The sequence below is a fragment of the Myotis daubentonii genome, chromosome 13 (assembly GCF_963259705.1).
Source record: "Myotis daubentonii chromosome 13, mMyoDau2.1, whole genome shotgun sequence".
Classification (NCBI taxonomy): Eukaryota; Metazoa; Chordata; class Mammalia; order Chiroptera; family Vespertilionidae; genus Myotis; species Myotis daubentonii.
This window is the reverse complement of record NC_081852.1, coordinates 12,005,330-12,021,246: the sequence shown is the minus strand read 5'-3', so window position 1 is coordinate 12,021,246 and position 15,917 is coordinate 12,005,330. Positions and strand designations below refer to the sequence as shown.

General features: G+C 38.6%; 1 protein-coding gene and 1 long non-coding RNA gene across 2 annotated transcripts in view; one reads left to right on the top strand and one right to left on the bottom strand.

Annotated features, from left to right (window-relative positions):
* NRG3 (neuregulin 3) overlaps positions 1-15,917 on the top strand; it is a 1,052,897-nt gene that overhangs the window by 738,588 nt on the left and 298,392 nt on the right. The gene's annotated exons all lie outside the window — the stretch shown is intronic.
* Positions 13,170-13,404, bottom strand: LOC132214512 (uncharacterized). Its single transcript, XR_009448301.1, has 2 exons — positions 13,325-13,404; positions 13,170-13,211 (listed from the first exon to the last, which is right to left on the bottom strand). It is a non-coding gene; the product is annotated as an uncharacterized LOC132214512 (long non-coding RNA).

Here is a 15,917-nt window from a genome sequence, read left to right as displayed (position 1 = left end):
TCTGTCATTGTGTGTGTGTGTGTGTGTGTGTGTGTGTGTGTGAGCATGTGTTTTTCTCTCCAGCTGTGCAGTATATTTGCCACCCTTAGTATTTTATAATTGCTTAGTATTTTGTAACCTTGACTTGGAAGTTTGATGCTATTCATTAACTAGTATACTGGCTTTGAGCTATATGTGCAGCTGCCAACTCCTCCCAAAGAACTATTCATTTCCTAAAAATGTCTGGACTTATATGCTACATTCTAATTTTATAACATCTCATTAAAAACAATAACAACAAACACCTAATATTGTTTGATTAACCTCTCCTATATATGTATCAGCACGAGGAATTTATTTCTGTCTCATCATCTAATAAAAAAAATGTCACAAGAGTGATGCCAAATTTTGGTGAGGGAGTGATTCATAGCTGGGCAAATCTCCAATGATTCTGACTTTGAGGATCATCAACACTGAAAGGAAGCTTCAGAAGATTGAAACATTGCTGGGCCCTGCATTCATGTTAGTTTATGTAACAGTTGTTAACTGGTCATACAATTGCAGATGCAGAAACTATTTAATGTAGATTTTTCCTGTTAGAAATCCAGAACTTCTTCATGATCATATAATCCTTAAATTGATATTGTTACAGAAAAAAAATGTTCACTAATGTGTAGATATTACAAAGGAGCAGATGTTGAGAATCCTTCCTTCAGAAATATCACAGAGTCAGTTTGTCCAGATAAAGCCTGATTTTCTATTTTATCAAGTGATTCTGATGGAGATAGTTTAAGCCCACACACTGGAAAAAACCTATTCAGACACCACATTTAACCAGAGAAGCTTGTGCTCAAGTTTGTGTGTGTGCGATGTGCCGTTGAGTCAGGTCCGATTCTTGGCAACTCTGAATGAGTGAAGTCCACAAAGCCCTGTCCTCAGTAGCCCTGCTCAGCTCCTCTAAACCCATGCCTAGGGCTTCTTTTATGGAGTCAAGCCATCTCAGGCCTGGTCTTCTCCTTTCTTGCTGCCTTATATTTCCCAGCCTTGTTGCCTTTTCCAAAGAACCCCTGCCTTCTCACAATGTGCCCAAAGTAGGACAGCTTCTGTTTTGATATTTTTGCCTCCAAAGATGATTCAGGTTTAACTTGTCCTAGGTCCCACTTATTCATCTTTCTGGCAGTTCAGGTATCTGTAAAGCTACCCTCCAACACCATATTTTAAGCAAAATAGTTTGCATACTCATGACCAACTGTAAACCTACTCTTATTCATCTCTGTATATCTAAAAACCATCTGCCAGCATTATAATTAAAGTATGTTTATCATTTATTCTAAGAATAGCATAATAAAAAGACATTGTTGTATAGGATTGATGGGAATTTAAAATAGGACATTCTTTCGGGGTAGCAATTTGACAGTAAATACTCCTAATCATTAAAATATTTATAATTTGTCTTAGTAGTTCTCCTACCCAAAGATGTATGATATATGATAAAAATATTATTGATTTGTACACAAATATATATAATTATTTCAAAAATATAACTATAAAAGCCCAGCAACCTTTACAGCAGAATGACCAAAACAATCAGAAAGACTGGTGGCTATGACAAACATTGCGGCAACTAACCGGCCTGATCCAAGCCCTGATCGCCCCCCTCCCCTGGCTGGCCCAGCCCCGGATCTGCCCCCAACAACTTGGTTGTGAGCCTTTTTGTGAGTCAAATTAATAAATGTCCACTGATTTTCAGGTTGAGTCACCTACTGACTCAGTAAATGTGGCCAGAGGAAGGGTGGGAAAGAGGAAGGGGCAGGGGAAGGAGGAAGTAACTGACACAGCAGCTCAAAGACAGGAGACCTAAACGTCTGAGTGAGGTGACTATGCCCAGGTTCAGTCTCAGAAAGTAGAGGTCAAATTAAGAGAATCACACCAACCACAGAGGGAGCTGCCTTCCCCCAGGCTGGCCCCACACCTGATCAGCCCCCGCTATCCCGATCGGGGGCAGGGCCAGCCGGCCAACCTCCTGCAGCCCCTCCCTCTGGCCTGCCCAGGCTAATGGACCCCCATTGGGGCAGGCCAGTCAGACCCCACCAGTGCATGAATTCATGCACCAGGCCTCTAATTATATATAATTTGTCCTTCTTCAAGGACAAATTACAACAGCCATTAAAAAACTACTTCTTGTTTAGACTAGAGCAAAATTTTCAATCTTTTCTTGTCAAGATGTATATCCGAGTGATATTCAGATGAAAGTTATACACAACTCCCAGAATGTGTCCCTTTTCTCCCTCTCATAAAAACAAAAAGGAATATAAATCATAAAGAGTGACTTTGTACTACCCACCTTGAATCTGATAGCATTTTTAAGATGGTAAATCATTGCAACATTATTCAAAGTGGCCAAGACAGGGAGAGAACCCAAGTGTTCTTTGATAGAGGATTGGATAAAGAAAATGTGGTATGTATATACAGTGAATAGTACTCAGGCATAAGAAAAGATGAAATGTTGGCATTTATGACAACATGGATGGACCTTGAGAATACTATGCTAAGCGAAATAAGTCAGTCAGAAGAGCTAAGAACCACACGATTTCACTCATATGTGGGCTATAAAACTGAAACTCATAGACACAGATGGACAACAGTATGGAGTTTACCAGAGGGAAGGGAATGGGGGTTAGTAAATGGTAAAAGGGGCCAAATATAAGGTGAAGGAAGATGATTTTATTGTGGGTGGTGGGCACACAATACAATATATAGATCATGTATCATAGAAATGCACACTTGAAATCTACTTGACCCTGTTAAGCAATATCACCCCAACAAATTTAATAAAATAAAATAAAACATCTATAATTAATGGAAGGAAATAATTAGGCTGGTAGTTGAGAAAGGACAGGAGGTAACAGGAGGCCAAAGAGATTAAGAGCAGAAAGAGTAAGAATATTGTGCCAACTACTTCTAGTGCTCTTATTTCCTTTTCTTTTTATTTTAGATCAGCTAGAAGAAGACAACATGTACAAGTATAAGTGAGGGTGGTAGACGTTCAAAGAGGAAGACTGTGAGCTGTGGAGTTTGGAACAAGGAAATGGGTGGAGAAGCAAAGGGATGTTTTTGTGGAAAGAACTGGAGAGATTTTTAGATTAGAGATTTGCGGATTTTGTTAGAAGGAGAAAGAGAAAAAAGTCAAAATTAATATATATATTTAAAAACAACATGTGAGATAGAAGAAATAAACCAACTATCTCATGAATCTCATGTTAATTTCTTGACCATTTTTTATGTTAAGGGCATTGTTTTAATAGAGATCCCTTTGGTACTTCAAAAGTATTTCTAGGAGAATATTGTGGAAGTGAAAGGGTGTGCCTTAGAAAACTAGGTCATAAAAGACACCACAGCTTCTCCCATGCTCTCCCTTGGACCATTCCCTCTGCCATGTTGTAAGGACATTCAAACAGACCTACTGAGAGGCCTGTGTGGCAAGGACCTGAGGCCTCCTTGTCAATAGCCAATAAGGAGCTAAGGCCTTCAGCCAACAGTCTGTCAATGAGCCTCTTGGAAGCAGAACCTCTAGCTCACTCGTCTTTAATTGGGGGTGACTGCTCCCCAGGAGCCTTGACAATGTCTGGTGACAGTTTGATCATCACAACTGGGAAGAGAGATACTATTGGCATCTAAAGCTGCTAAACATCCTATAATGCACCCAAAACCCCCTGTAGAACAAAGGATTATCCAGCCCAAAATATCAATAGTTCTAAGGTTAGAAAACCTGCTGGAGTCCCACTTGAGTTTTCGGATGCCTGCAGCCTAGTTGACATCTAAACTATAATGCATGAGAGACTGAGTCAGAACCACGAGCTGAGATGTTCCTGGATTTCTGACTCTCAGAAAGGGTGTGAGATAACAGATGTGTGCTGCTTTGAACTGCAGCAGTGGAGAACGAATACAGGCCCCAAATCCTTCTCTGGGCAGGAGTAGATGTTTTAAGGAACTGAATCAACCTGGGAATGTTAAGGGTGTTTGGAGGGCATAAAAGTCACAGGAAGATCATAAGTAAACATTTCTGCAACATAGGTTTGGCAGTGAGGTAGTATTTGTTATTTATTATTCATGAGAATTACCAAGAGCTCAGAGAATGATAATTACAACAAGTAGTATGATAGAACTGAAATTTTATTTTTAATAGATTTTGGTAGAGAGGCACTGGTTACTGTAAAGATTTCCAGGAGCAAATTAGGTAGCTGCAGGAGTTGGCAAGGTAGTATGGAATCACTACGTAAAGAGAATTGGAAGTTATGTATTCACAAATTGAGCAGGAAAGAGAAAGGTGCAAAATGGAGAAGCTAGCAAAATTTTAGCAAGATGCTTTAGAGATGATGCTGACATCTTTGTAAACATCAGCGAAGGGGTCAAATAAGAGTGAAGACTCCAATGAGAGAAGTCCAGGCCACTGCTCTGCAGATGTGATTGCATGCAAATTTCATGGATAGCTTGTAAGAATGCAAATTCTAACTCGGAAAGTCTAGCAAGGGGTCAGAGGCCCTACATTCAAGCACAAAGTGATAATAGAAGATGGAAGGGCTTCATTCTATAAGGAAACACTACTTCTTGTAAGATCTCAGGGAAGGGAAGGAGTTATATTAATAAGACAGATATTTAGGGAACAGAAGAGGGATCATTATTCTATGGATTGTATAATATAAATAGATGAGTTAATTAATTAAGAAAAGGGGTCACCACAATCCTGCCAAGATTGAAGATGATGGGAATGGAGGATGAAACTAGTAAGGAAAGGAAAGGGTTTGCAATAGCTACAAAGAATGAAAGAATAAGATGGGGCTGAACTGTGTTCTAACATCAAGAGCATCACCAAATTTGGGTAGATAGGATTTCTTTGAGCCGTATCACACAACCACAAAAACAAGAGGATGGGAAGCTTCTTCTCTTAAAAATGCAACACACACACACACACACACACACACACACACACACACACACTTAGTGAGGCAGGGGGATGCAGTGCCAGAAATTAGGTACTCCTGTAGAATTTTATGTTTGCAGAGACACTGTGGCAGCCAAAATTTGCAGCTGGAGAGCAAGATGCATGGATCAGTTAGACAAGAAGACTATTTTCTTGGGTGTGTAGTTTCTAGGGCTCCTGAAATGAAATTACAAATACCATTTCCTCCCGGTTTCACAGATGTGGTTTTAGATGACAGTACATCATGGCAACAGGCTGGACTTGACTCCCTTTCCTCTTAAGGGAAGGTTAGAGGAGCTATGTTGAAAGAGAGGATTTAAAATGCATTTTATTATTCTCAAGCATTTTATCTCTCATTGCAGGTTTTTTGGCAGGTAGTTAAGACTCCATTCAAATCATGGTAAAATAAAGAGGGCTCGTGTGCTCACTGACTATGTAGTGTTCAGGCTTCTGAATTTAGTCTGGTGTCAATTTCTAATAAAATAAGCAAGAATATGGTCATGACTGAACCATGGGCTCAAAAGAATTCAGAAATAGTTGTTCCATCCCTATGACATGCAATGTGTAATTTTGAGCGGGGGCAGGGGGGATTTATCCAGACAAACAGATGTGTTTAAGGTGTAAAGAAATTCTATAGTCATTTTAGATTTTTTTTGAAATATGTACAGAACACAGTAAATAAGTGAATGGATGTCATTCAATGTGTTTATCAAAATTTTTATCATTAATTATCTTCTTATATATTGATTGATATACTGCATTGTGTGATTTTTCTGTTGATAATGAGGTAAATAAAATATGGTTATTTTCTCAAGGAATTCACATTCTATTCAGGAGGCAACAAGGAAAATTTTTGCACAGCAATGTAATAAATGGTATATTAAAGACAAACACCATAGGAAACAATCCCTCTATATTGGGGGAAACTTTCTTAGGTGGCCAAGTCTTTAGGTAACAAAGAAGTTGCCGATTGGTGAGAAAATATTTTCATGTATCCACCACCAAAATTTGGTATTGGGACAATTTTGGAAGCATCTAAAAAGTATAAACAATTATATATTGACTGAAAGTAGGCTATTGTCTAAATGGATATTATAGAATTTATTTCATTCAGAAAAGTCTATTTCTTGCAACTATTACATAAATTATATTAAATACATCATAGTTATTTCGTTTTTAAATTACATATTGCCTATTTCTTAGATACCAGAAAAATTCCAAATGGATTAAGGATTTTAATGTTTAAAAAAATTACAGTGTGAAAGGACACAAAAAACAAATTGGTAGAAGCAAAATAGTCATGGTGATATAAGTAGAGCATAGGGAATATAGTAAACAATATTGTAATAATTACCTTTGGCGTCAGGATACTAGACTATCAGGGAGGTGACTTTGTAAGTTATTTAAATATCTAACCACTATACTATACACCAAAAACTAATGTAATATTGAATTGCAACTGAAATTTAAAAATAAAAAAATATAAAATTGGATCAGTTTAGTACTTTATTACTGAAGAAGAGATTTCTAAAGAAAAAGGTAAAAAAATAATGATAAAACTAAGTTTAATATTCTATAGTATAAAAACAGTATTAAAAAGGTCACTTAGTGTAAGCATCTTTGCTACGAACAAGATAAGTAGTAATTATTTTTTATTTTTAAAAATATAATTGAAATAAAAACTCAAAAAAGCAACAATCTAAATGAATTTTAAAAAGTATATGAAACAGGTAACCCTTAAAAGTATGAATGAAAATGACAAATGAGCATGCTTTTTTTCAAGTGTGAAACATTAGAACAATTAGATAAGAATTTTCCTTCCTGCAATTAACAAAGATCATTCATGATCTTGGAAGGGTGTGGAGATGCTGGCACCCTCATCCACCCAGTTATGTGGGTGAGAGCTCCTTTAAAAGGAATGTAAAAGCCAAAATGTTGACCCAGCAATTTCGCCTTTACAAATTGATCCTATATATCTACCTGTATGGATTCATAACAATAATATGCTCACTACAATATTGAAATAGTAAAAAAGAAAATTGAAAAATCTAAAAGCCTATCAGCTGAGAACTAGTTAAATCATGTGTCCATAAAACAGAATATTATGCAAGTATTAAAAGAATGATTTAAATATTGATGTACTGATTTGGAGTTATTCAAATATATATGTATATTCACCAAGCGCAATGTTAAAATGTCTATGCATTTGTCTCATTTATTTTAAAAGGAGACATATATGCCCTTGTATTAGGTTGAACTCTATGATATTACTGACATTTGATTTTTGACCAACAATTTCATAGATGTCAATCTAAAGTATAAAATGCGTTTTTTGAAAGATATTCAGGAACCTGTTAGTGCTCTTGGCCTCTGGAAAGGGGGAGAGTCTAATGTGGAAGGCAGGCACGATTGTAAGATTCTAAACTATTTAATGTACTACTTTTTAGCTGAAAATTTGATTAAAAATTTTAAAATTTAAAGAGGTTAAAATAGATAACTACATAACTAAAAGACAAAAAAAGAGAAAGGCATATATTTTAAATGTTACATTATTTATATCACCTAAATACAAGAACTTTTGTGATTCTTACACTTTTTTTTTTTCTTATGGTAACCCCTATATACTGGAATGCCTTAAAAGTAAGTTTTCATACGGTTTCATCCATAGGAAAACCAAATTTGAAAATAGATTTTATAGATTCGTATAGATATTAACTTTAGGTTTTCTTGAATAACAAACGGAGATCATATCAAACAAAACACAGTAAAATTTAACAAGATTATTTTTTCCACATCTCTTTTTCTAAAAAACCTATTCTCTTTTCCCCCTTTCCAAATCCCTAGTTATCTGTAACCCATTCTTCACCCCGCTTTTCTTTTCCTTCTACCAACATGCATAGCCATTTTTCCTGGTCTTGGTCTCTGCCATTACTCAGCCCTCATTGCAATCTGTCCAGCAAGGGTGTGGAAGCGCAAGCGCGCTGGGTAAGAAAGACCCTCCCTCTGGCCAGGTGACTCAGTTGGCTGGAGCATCATTCTTTACCCCAAAAGGCTGCAGATACAATCCCAGGTTGGGGTGCATTTGAGAGGAAACCAATTGATGTTTCTCTCTCACATCAACGTTTCTCCCTCTCTCTCACACCTCTCTTCTTTCCTCTCTCTTTAAAACCAATAAACATATCCTTGGGTAATGATTAAAAACACAAACAAACACAAAAGATCCTCCTTCCTTAGTGGCCACAGAGGAGAAGAAAGGCAGACATTCATATGACTGCTCCTCTCACTTTTTCTTTGCCATGTCATTCATCAAATATCTATTTTATATAAATCCCAAGGAAAGAAAAGACATGAAGATGATCTCTTTAAAGGTTGAGTCAGGTTATGATATAGGACCTCATAAGGTCTCCTTTTACCTTCTCCAACCTTGAGCACTCCTTCTCTAATTCCCCCTTTCCCCACTCCACTGGCCTCCAAGCTCTGCTTCCACCATTCCAGGCCTACTTCCCCAGACACCTGGAGATCTCAGTTCCCGCCTCCTCACCTCTTCTAGGTCTTGGTTCAGATGCCACCTTCTCAATAAAGCTTACCATGACCAATCCTGGTAAAATGTTCAGTGCCTACTTTGAATTCTTAATACCATACTCTATTTTCTTTCTAGATCTTTAATATTTACACAGCATTTATTACATTTAAGCAACATATAAAATTTACTTATTTTTATGTATATTGTTCATCATTGTTCTGTCCCCTCTAGAAGGTGAGATTTTTAAATATGTTTTGATTCTAAGAACTTACATTTATGCCTAAGATATTGGAGGTGCTCAATAAATATTTGGTGAATAGAGGAGGGAGAATGAAATAGAAGACAAATAGAGGGAAGGAAGGAAGGAAGGAAGGAAGGAAGGAAGGAAGGAAGGAAGGAAGGAAGGAAGGAAGGAAGGGAGGGAGGGAGGGAGGGAGGGAGGGAGGAAGGGAGGGAGGGAGGGAAGAAGAATGGAAAGAAGATAATTTAATGAGAGTTCTTTCTCCTCCTTCATCTGGAACTGCCAATATTTCATCTAGTCTCTTAAAATTCTTGAAAGATAATGGGCAACACATTTAGACCTGCTTAAAGCTAAAATTGACCACATCGGTTCGTTCATTTCTGGTCCTTTCTTGTTCTGAGTTATCAAAAAGGATTATGAACTAATAATTGACCCACTCAAACCAACTAAACATTTTTGAAAAGGAGATTTTGCTAAATAGTTAAGTATCTTATTTTTATTAGGTGCTTTTCTTTTTTCTTCTCTACTTACTTATCTGACTTTTTTAGATGTCAATATTTCATTTAAGTAATTAAGCTGTATTTAAATCGGAGAGATTTTAGAATGAATTTGTTGGTAGCCCATGGTTGTGCCCTTGTGCAAATTAGATAAAGTTGTCTCCCCAGGAAAGGCAAAGCTGCAGGTTGTATAATTGACAGGCTTATCATGGTCGACAGTCTGTACTCACCCTCCTCGGACGAGCACTTTTGTGGGTAAAACAACCTGTACAATTCTACATGACAGCTCTGGTAAAGGTTTGTAAATATGAAGATTAAGTGAATGCATTTTTAAATGCTTTAAAAGGCATACAAATATAAGCGAAATTTTATTTTTAATATAAAAAATATAAAATCTGAAGATGGTAGCCAAGATGGCATAACAGAGATCAGATGTACCCTTCTGCCTGAAACAATCAAGGGATAGAAACAAAACATGAAAGAAGAATGGATGACAGGACACTGAGCATCAAGCAACAAAAATCCACAATCCTAAGAGTAATGAAATCCTAAGGGTAACTAATGAAATAAAGCCTATGATTGTGCAGCTTACTGTCCCTAGTGAGTTTCCTGGCCGTGGCTCAGGGAATAAGTGAGATGGAACCTAGTGGACCCTCTGAGTTGAGGAAAAAGAGGTGAAAGTCTGGGAAGACTGACATTGCTATAGTTTGCAGTACAGAGTATTGAAAAGGAGAGCATTGCAGAGAGAAAACAAAAGAGCTCGGTGGAAGAGTCCTCTTGAGTATTAACTGAGTACTGATCAGCACACACATGTGGGTAAACTATCCACTTCAGGGAAAAGAGATTGAAAAAAATTGGAGGATGAGCTCCTGGCATACTCACAGGGCCAGGAAGAGTGCTGTTTCCATGGAAAACCTCCTGGTTGCCAGGGCATTGGGTAGCCAATTAGTAGGGAAGAGCGAAATTTGGATACAGTTGGACATTGGGTAGAGTGAACTTGCCTTAGTAGAGGATACAATTAGCCCTAAACACTGGTCCTACCTAGCAAATCTGAAAAGTAAAAGCTGAAAGATGAAACAGTTTCCAAGTAAATTTATTCCAGAATAAGGTTCAGGAATATTTACAGAAATTTGAACTATCTTCATCCAGAAAGATTTTTTTAAAATCACAGTATCTGGCATCCAATCAAAAAGGTCTAGCAGGAAAATATAACCCAATAAAGATAAAATTCAATCAAATCTACTCCAGATGTTAGCATTAGCAGTTGAAGACATTGACAGTCATTAAAACTGTCAGCTTCAAATTCTATACCCAATAAAAGTAATTTTTAAAAATAAAAGCCAAATTAAGATTTTTAAGACATACAAAAGCTGAAGGTTTATTTCATTACCTTCATATATACTCAAAAAGAAATGTTAAAGTAAATTCTTTAGGTAGAAGGCAATTGTATATGATGGAAATACGGATCCACACAAATGAATGATGACACTGGGTATGCTGATTACATGGATAAATATATAATTTTTAAAGTTAATCATTTAAAGAGATTTTTAACTATTTAAATGAAAGTAACAATTGCCTTAAGGGGTTTATAATATCTGTAAAATAAAATGCATGAAAATAGCAGGAAATTAAATATGGAAGAAAAGAGAGGTACACTAGTATAAGTATAGCAGTAAACGATCAGTTGATGGTACATTGCTAAGTTAAAGAGATATACCATAAATGCTAAAGGTAAGAGGATAAAATGGAATTATTAAAAATTGATACAAAGCAAAACTGAAAAAATAGAAAATGGAAGAAAGAACAGATAAAACAAATAGAAAACAATTAGTACTATGAGAGATTTAAACCTAACTATATATGTATATATAACCTTATTAAATGTAAATGTTCCTAGTTAATATACTGAATTTTAAGAATTATCAAGTTGAATAAGAAAATGAAAGGCAACTATATACTGTTGACAAGAAACACAATTCAAAAAGACAAAGACACAGATAGGTTAAAAGGAAAAGAAGAGGAAAAAGATATAGCATACTAATCAAAAGAAAGCAAGACTGACTATATTAATATTTGACAAATTAAATTGCAATCAAACTTATTACCAAGGATAAAAAGATCACTTTATAATGACAAAGGGATCAAATCATTAAAAGGACAATCATATTTATTATGACTGACCTTCAAAATACATGAAGCAAAAACTGATAAAACTGCAAGGCAAAGTGGGCGCGCGCGCGCGCATATACACACACACACACACACACACACATTCAGTCAGGGATCTTCAGAACTGTGCCACAACACTTGATAGAACAGCAGAGAGAAAATCAGTGAGGATTGAGGTTTGAATTACACTATAATTTGACTTAACTTGATTATTTATAAAACACTCCACTGAACAATGGCAGACAGAGTATTTGTCAAATAGTACATATTCAGAGACATAAATCAGTCTTCAACATATTTAATATAATTTAACTAATACAAAGTATGTTTTCTCCAACCACAATGGAATTAAATTATAAATCAAATACAGAGGCACTCTGGAAAATACCCAAATAGTTAGAAACTAACTGACATACTACCCACATAATACATGGGTCAAAGAAGAAATTGTAAAAGAAATTAGTAAGTATTGTGTGCTTAATAGAAATAAAAATGGAACATAAACGGGGTGGGATGCCATTAAAGCAGTAGTGAGAAATTTAAAGCACTAAATGCCTACATTTAAAGCACTAAATAGAGTACATTCTTAAAAAAAAAATAGCGCTAGACAAAGGAGAGCAAATTACATGCACATTAAGGAGAAGAAAGGAAATAAAGTCAGACTGAAAATCAGTGAAAGGAGACAGAAAAACAAAGAAAGTCAAAGCAAACAAAAGCTCCGTTTTTAGATTAATAAAATTGCTTTGACTGATCAGAAAAAATAAAACAAGATTTTATTTCATTTTAATTTCAGAAATGAAGACTATGAAAGTATTATAATTGCTATAGGTATTAAAAAGACAATAGGAAATATTATGCACAATTTTATGCCAATGAATTTGACAACTTAGATGAAATGGACAAATAGTTTGAAAAACACAATTTACCAAATGTATCCATAAGAAGAGAAATAACATAAATATTTCAATATCTACAAAATAAACTGAATTTGCACTTAAGTACCTTATATAAAGAAGGCACTGTTTCTTTAACAAAGATACCAAGTCAGTTGAGTGAGAAAGGATAATTTTTTAAAAAATGGATAACAACTGGATGACTATGTACATAAATAAATGAATAAATAAAAAGTCACTATTAAAATAATGAAAAGATGAGGTCCAGAATAAAGTTAAATAATAAGACAGCCCCAGCCAGTGTGGCTGAGTTGGTTGAGCATTGTCCCATGCATGGAAAGGTTGCTGGTTGGATTCCTGGTCAGGGCACAAGCCCAGGTTGCAGGTTCAGTCCCCCAGTCAGGATGCATATGAAGTAATTGATCAATGTTTCTCTCTCACATCCATGTTTCTTTTTCTGTCTCCATCTCCCTTCCTCTTTCGCTAAAAGCAATTAAAAAAAAACATAAAAAAGGGAAAAAATAAAAAAACAAGCATCCCAATTTAAAAAGTGGGTGAAAGATTCTAGCAGACATTTCACCAAAGAAGATAGATGGTTAGTAAGCAAGCACATGAAAAGATGCTTGGCATCATTAATTGCCAGGCATATGCAAATTAAAAATACAATCATATCCAATTAAAATTCAAAAACAAATAGCCATACCAAGTGTTGGTGAAGATGTGGAAAAAACGAGAATTCTTATACACCCGACTGGGAATGAGTTTCTATACATATCTAGTGGGCATGATAACTTTGGCAGTTTACTAAAATGTTCAAGATACACCTATGGTCTGCTGGGTATTTCCTCAGGAGAAATGGAAGTGTAAGTCCATACAAAGACTGGTCATGAACATTCACAGCAGCTTTATTTGTAATCAGCAAGATCTGGAAACAAATCAAATGCCTATTAACAGATGACTCCTGACATACATTACAACAAGAGTGAATTTTTTAAAGATTATGCTGAGTCAAAGACACCAGAGAAAAAAATTACATACAGGATGATTCCATTTAGATGAAATACAAATGCATCTGTAATAACAGGAAGTAGACCAGTGGTTACCTGGGAAGGAGAACTGGGAAAGGAAGAATGAAAGGGTGAGGTGTGGGTAAAGGAGCTTCTCTTGAAGTCCCATTTTGTGATCTCTGTAGTCTCTCTGTAATCTCTTAGCTGCAATCATTGCCTTTCAGAATTTAAAAATCATGTCCTCTTACCAAACAAGAGGGAATAATTGGATAGGTAACCAGTAGTCTCTAGCCACACAGAAATAATTATCCCAATTGAAAACTGAGTTTCAAAGAGATAAATGAACCAAATCAACATCGTCACCCAGCCATTGGCGAGTTTTACCTGAGGAAACTCAGTGAGCACATGGACGACCGCTGTTGGAGCTTGAGCCTGTCAGGGACTGAGGTTTGAGCCAGCATATGAGCATATCTGTCATTGAGATCACCAGGGGTTCCACAGGGGAGGGCAAAAGTAGGCTAACAATAGTAATAATAAGTAATACAATAATAAATGAATCCTATCTAATAAAAGAGAAACATGGTAATTAGCGTACATCCGCTACCCTTCTCATTGGCTAATCAGCGAGATATGCAAATTAACTGCCAGCCAAGATGGCGGCTGGCAGCCAGGCAGCTTGAAACTAACATGAGGCTTGCTTGCTTCAGTGACGGAAGACTGCAACGTTCCCCACCTGCCTTGCCGGCCTCTGAGCTTGCAGTTTAAGAAACATTGTAACAAATATAAAAGCTAAACAAAACCCCAGAAACCTGCTTTCAGCGAGCCGGTATCTCAGAGCTGGAGTTGATACAGTGTTTTGATTATAGAACACAAACAAACCAGATAACTGCTTTCAGCAGCAGAGGCCTCAGAGCTGGAGTCAGAGCTAAAGCTGGCCCAGAATTTTAAAAAAAAGAAAAAAAGGAGCAGTTGGGAGCTTCAGTCACCCGCCAGCCTGAAAACAGTCCTCAGCCCCTCACCCAGACTGGCCAGGCACCCCAGTGGGGACCCGCACCCTGAAGGGTGTGTGACCAGCTGCAAACAGTCATCATCCCCTCACCCAGGCTGGCCAGGCACCCCAGTGGGGACCCCCACCCTGATCCAGGACACCCTTCAGGGCAAACCAGCCAGCCCCCACAGGTGCACCAGGCCTCTATCCTATATAGTAAAAGGGAAATATGCCTCCCAGCACCGGGATCAGCGGAGCCGCGAGGCCTCCCGGCACTGGGATCAGTGTGACAGGGGGCAGCGCCCGAACCCCCTGATCGCCCTGTGGCTCTGTGTGTGACAGGGGGCGGGGCCACAACCTCCCTATCAGCCCTGCTCTGTGCCTGATAGGGGGAGCTCCCCAACTCCATGATCACCCTGCGGCTCTGTGTGTACATGGTGCGGCGCCCCAACCCCCTAATCGGCCCTGCTCTGTGTGTGACGAGGTAGAGCCATAACCTCCCCATCGGCCCTGCTCTGAGTGTGAGAGTGGCGGCGCCCCAACCCCCTGATCGACCCTGCTCTGTGGGTGATAGAGGGCGGCGCCCCAACTCCCCTATCGGCCCTACTCTGTGAGTGACAGTGGGGAGCTCCTCAACCCCCTGAAAGGCCCTGCTCTGTGCATGACAGGGTACAGAGCCCCAACACCCCTGATGGGCCCTGCTCTATGCGTGACAGGGTGCAGCACCCCAACCCCCTGACTGGCCCTGCTCTGTGCATGACAGGGGGTGGCGCCGCAACCTCCCCATCGACCCTGCCTTGAGTGTGACAGGGGGCGGTGCCCCAACCCCCCAATCGGCCCTACCCTGAGCATGACTGAGGGTGGCATCGACACCTCCCAATCCACCCTGCTCTGTGCATGACGGGACGGCGCCCCAACTCTCCAATTGGCCCTGCTCTGAGCCCAACCAGGGGCTGCACCTAGGGATTGGGCCTGCCCTCTGCCACCCGGGAGCAGGCCTAAGCCAGCAGGTCGTTATCTCCCGAGGGGTCCCAGACTGGGAGAGGGCCCAGGCCGGGCTGAGGGACCCCCTTCCCCCCCAAGTGCACAAATTTTTGTGCACCGGGCCTCTAGTATGTAAATAATAAGATAAGAATAAACTCTGTTTTGGATACACACAATTGTAAAGCTACTTGTGCTCACTCTTGTAAAAGTCAACTAGAATTGAAATTTTGAGCAAAGAAGATGCCCAAAGCCAGTGTGTGCAAAGAATGTGGACCTGAAAGGGGCTGCCTGGGAATGGGATGTGAAGGGAGAACTATAACCTGTTTGTGTATCTTTCCCCAAAATAGCCCATGAGCACACATCTGAGCCACATGTCATAAAGGGAGTTGGCAAAAGAAGAAGGGAATTCTGTAAATGCTAAGCTGGTTGGCCTCCCTCAACATGGAGCAGGAAGTGGGTATCTATAGGCGTTCTGAAACCCAGTTTGCTGTGAGCTCCGTGAGACCTTCAAGGATGTCCAAGGTTTGCAGCTTACAGGGAGATGTGCTCTTGCCAAGGGAGGACATTAGCACTGTCACCACAACCATCAGAAATGTGGGCCCCTTGTAAAGATGCTTGAGGCTGTAGTGACTCTACCATGTGCTCCAAGGAG